The sequence below is a fragment of the Athalia rosae genome, chromosome 4 (genome assembly GCF_917208135.1).
Source record: "Athalia rosae chromosome 4, iyAthRosa1.1, whole genome shotgun sequence".
Classification (NCBI taxonomy): domain Eukaryota; kingdom Metazoa; phylum Arthropoda; class Insecta; order Hymenoptera; family Athaliidae; genus Athalia; species Athalia rosae.
The window spans coordinates 10,745,539-10,750,000 of NC_064029.1; the positions used below are offsets into that span (position 1 = coordinate 10,745,539).

The 4,462-nt window shown below is 50.2% G+C and overlaps 3 non-coding genes across 3 annotated transcripts in view; all 3 read left to right on the forward strand.

The window, feature by feature from the left end:
* Positions 1-638: 638 nt before the first annotated feature.
* On the forward strand, positions 639-2,552 carry LOC125500851. Its single transcript, XR_007278313.1, has one exon. It is a non-coding gene; the product is annotated as a small subunit ribosomal RNA (ribosomal RNA).
* Positions 2,553-3,677: 1,125 nt separating this feature from the next.
* On the forward strand, positions 3,678-3,832 carry LOC125500869. Its single transcript, XR_007278331.1, has one exon. It is a non-coding gene; the product is annotated as a 5.8S ribosomal RNA (ribosomal RNA).
* A 564-nt stretch (positions 3,833-4,396) lies between these two features.
* Positions 4,397-4,462, forward strand: part of LOC125500803 — a 4,043-nt gene continuing 3,977 nt past the window's right edge. Inside the window, exon 1 of the ribosomal RNA XR_007278276.1 lies at positions 4,397-4,462. This exon is cut by the window's right edge and continues 3,977 nt beyond it. This is a non-coding gene — a ribosomal RNA (large subunit ribosomal RNA).

A 4,462-nucleotide genomic window follows, 5' to 3' on the forward strand; every position in this document is an offset into this window, starting at 1 on the left:
TTGTCGGGGCTATGGTTTCGTCCTCACCGTGTCACGAACACGCAGACAAAAATTTTTTTCGAATTTTGAAAATTTTTCGTCTGAGCGGAGATTCGCACCACAGGCGTTCGTTTCGTTCCGGTAAGAACCACTCTCACGAGTTCAAAGTTTTTCCGAGCGCTCACGTTTCGCAGGGGCGAGTTCTTCGCTCCGTCTAGAAAATATGATTCAATTTGAATCGTCGACACTACATAACCGCGGGTCGGTGTCTAAGACCGAATGGCCCTTTATGCGGTGACCAGAAAGTCTTCTCTCGCAAGTCGAGGGAAGCAGTCGAACAGAGGCATCAACTCGCCACATTCCGTGCGTATCACAGTCTGTTCGCAGACGGTACACATTGATTTCCAATCGTACTCCCGACGCTTGCAATCTAGCCGAAGGATACGAGAAGGATAATTCGAACGATTTGCACCGGGGAGTCGACAAAAATTGTCTTCACCCGAGGAAACACAAAGTCGAACAGAGCGCTCTGAGCGCTAGTACGCGTACACAAGTTGTGCGGTACCAGATATACATATTATATTAAAACGTGTGGCCGACCGGGCAAAGACTCGGCGGCATGGGGCAACACACGAAAAGAGCTACCAATAACACAAAGCTCCCTGGTTGATCCTGCCAGTAGTCATATGCTTGTCTCAAAGATTAAGCCATGCATGTCTCAGTGCAAGCCATATTAAGGTGAAACCGCGAATGGCTCATTAAATCAGTTATGGTTTCTTAGATCGTACCCACATTTACTTGGATAACTGTGGTAATTCTAGAGCTAATACATGCAAACAGAGTTCCGACCAGAGATGGGAGGAATGCTTTTATTAGATCAAAACCAATCGGTGGCGGGTTCGTCCTGTCCGCCGTTTACTTTGGTGACTCTGAATAACTTTGGGCTGATCGCACGGTCTTGGTACCGGCGACGCATCTTTCAAATGTCTGCCTTATCAACTGTCGATGGTAGGTTCTGCGCCTACCATGGTTGTAACGGGTAACGGGGAATCAGGGTTCGATTCCGGAGAGGGAGCCTGAGAAACGGCTACCACATCCAAGGAAGGCAGCAGGCGCGCAAATTACCCACTCCCGGCACGGGGAGGTAGTGACGAAAAATAACGATACGGGACTCATCCGAGGCCCCGTAATCGGAATGAGTACACTTTAAATCCTTTAACGAGGATCAATTGGAGGGCAAGTCTGGTGCCAGCAGCCGCGGTAATTCCAGCTCCAATAGCGTATATTAAAGTTGTTGCGGTTAAAAAGCTCGTAGTTGAATCTGTGTCCCACGCTGTCGGTTCACCGCTCGCGGTGTTTAACTGGCATGATTGTGGGACGTCCTACCGGTGGGCTTAGCCTTTCGGGGCGGCCCAACTAATATCCCATCGCGGTGCTCTTCATTGAGTGTCGAGGTGGGCCGGTACGTTTACTTTGAACAAATTAGAGTGCTTAAAGCAGGCTATTTTCGCCTGAATACTGTGTGCATGGAATAATGGAATAGGACCTCGGTTCTATTTTGTTGGTTTTCGGAACCCCGAGGTAATGATTAATAGGAACAGATGGGGGCATTCGTATTGCGACGTTAGAGGTGAAATTCTTGGATCGTCGCAAGACGGACAGAAGCGAAAGCATTTGCCAAAAATGTTTTCTTTAATCAAGAACGAAAGTTAGAGGTTCGAAGGCGATCAGATACCGCCCTAGTTCTAACCATAAACGATGCCAGCTAGCGATCCGCCGAAGTTCCTCCGATGACTCGGCGGGCAGCTTCCGGGAAACCAAAGCTTTTGGGTTCCGGGGGAAGTATGGTTGCAAAGCTGAAACTTAAAGGAATTGACGGAAGGGCACCACCAGGAGTGGAGCCTGCGGCTTAATTTGACTCAACACGGGAAACCTCACCAGGCCCGGACACCGGAAGGATTGACAGATTGAGAGCTCTTTCTTGATTCGGTGGGTGGTGGTGCATGGCCGTTCTTAGTTGGTGGAGCGATTTGTCTGGTTAATTCCGATAACGAACGAGACTCTAGCCTGCTAAATAGGCGTACTTTCCGGTATCTCGAAGGCCCCCGGCTTCGGTCGGGAGGTTTTTACTACCGGCGTACAAATAAATCTTCTTAGAGGGACAGGCGGCTTCTAGCCGCACGAGATTGAGCAATAACAGGTCTGTGATGCCCTTAGATGTTCTGGGCCGCACGCGCGCTACACTGAAGGAATCAGCGTGTCTTCCCTGGCCGAAAGGCCCGGGTAACCCGCTGAACCTCCTTCGTGCTAGGGATTGGGGCTTGCAATTATTCCCCATGAACGAGGAATTCCCAGTAAGCGCGAGTCATAAGCTCGCGTTGATTACGTCCCTGCCCTTTGTACACACCGCCCGTCGCTACTACCGATTGAATGATTTAGTGAGGTCTTCGGACTGGTACGCGGCAATGCCTCGGCATTGCCGATGTTGCCGGGAAGATGACCAAACTTGATCATTTAGAGGAAGTAAAAGTCGTAACAAGGTTTCCGTAGGTGAACCTGCGGAAGGATCATTAACGTTTCGTTACTGCGAAAAAAAAAGCAGCGAATCGATGATTATTTTGGTAGATTCCACCGTGAATCTCACGCAATTATAATCCAGTCAAAAGACACACATGGCACAAGAGGTGGCGTACATTTTACGCGTGTCACGAATATCGAACTACGTAACGGCCGAAACGGCTCGTGTCGCACTCACACACGTCGACGACGAACGATCTTGCTATGTCCGTTGGAAGAGAGAGAAAATAATATAAAAAGGACATTACAACTAGTGTATCACGGTAAAATATATCGTGTGCAGCAGCCAAAAACAAACTAAGGCATAAATGGCTATGGGTAAAAAAAACACTAGAAAAATAAAAGGACATTGCTACTACGCCAACCTACGGGGGCGCAAGAACGAAAACTCTCTTTCCATTCTGGACGATAGCGATGCGGATCGTGATGCCATTCGTCGATCAGATTTGTGTGAGGTAGCGACATTGTGCGCGTTGCTGAGGCGACCAAGTGCCCGCTTCTGTTGAACGGGACGCTTGGTGTGCGTTTGAATCAACCGTTCGGTCGATCCCCCCGCTTTGTACGAGGCGTGGCGCGCGATTGATCGAACGGTTTTTTTTATGCTTTTTTTTCAAATTGTTTCTTTTCAAAGATACACATGAAGAAAAGTTACCATACTTTCACGGGGTAACCTGCTCCGGCTGGAGTTTAGCTCCACCGGGGTGACGTCGCGTTCTCCGCGGCGGAAGGTTGGCGACGAACTTTCGCCCCGTGAAATGCAATTGAGATCTTATTCCTTTTGCGCAACATTACCAAAATCCACGTGCCGTGGTTCCCCCCAGACACAAAAAATATGGCTCGATCGAATTATACGCGGCTTCCTCCTCGCACGTAAAGTGTTGTAGAGTACAAGCCGCGCTCGAGCCTTTCGGAGGGGTTCCGCGCGTCACGCGCTTGATATTGGAATCACATTCGAACTGATCGTACAAAGAAACGCTTGAAGCGAGGTGCACGAATGATCGCAAGATTCTTCGCGTCACGACGAGCCGGCGTAACAACCGAACAATTGTCAAAGTGTCTCCTCTGCCCTCCGTTTTGACTCGAGGTGCGGCCGGAGACACGATGCAAAGTGAAAAAACGATTACCCTGAACGGTGGATCACTTGGCTCGTGGGTCGATGAAGAACGCAGCTAATTGCGCGTCTACTTGTGAACTGCAGGACACATGAACATCGACATTTCGAACGCACATTGCGGTCCACGGATACATATCCCGGACCACGCCTGGCTGAGGGTCGTTACAAAACAAACTACTGCACGTGGCCCCACCTCGCAAGAGGAGCGAGGGTCGCGTGCGCAAGAATTGGGCGTTCACCGCTGTGGTCCGCGCGCGAGTCGCGCGCGAGCCCGCGGCGTCGCCTCAAACGATTTTGAGAGACTGACACGGTACGACTCGCGTCAACCGCGCAAAAGTCGGCGGGTTGGTGCATCGCGGTCGTGTGGCCGGTCGTCGCGTCCCAGCGCTAGTATAATAGTCGAGAGGAACGTCGATCCGAGCCGCGCGATACCTGCGTTGCCGCCCGTTTTGACGAACGGGTTGCCGTTAGCAAAAATTTTGGTAAGAGAAACGACCCGCGTGCCAAACGCCTCATCGTCGAATTGATGACGGTTGTGTGGCGCGCGCGTGTCGTTTGTCGGGTTGACGAGAAAAGGTGGAGTAAAAAATAAGAATATCCGCGGAGTCAGATTTTCGATGATCGTCCGTGATTTTTTTTTTATTTTGCGCTCCCCCTCTCGATCACACCCTAGTCGTCTCCGTTGAAAAACACACCACGATATGTTTTGTTCGAACGATTCTTTGACGACCTCAGAGCAGGCGAGACTACCCGCTGAATTTAAGCATATTAATAAGCGGAGGAAAAGAAACT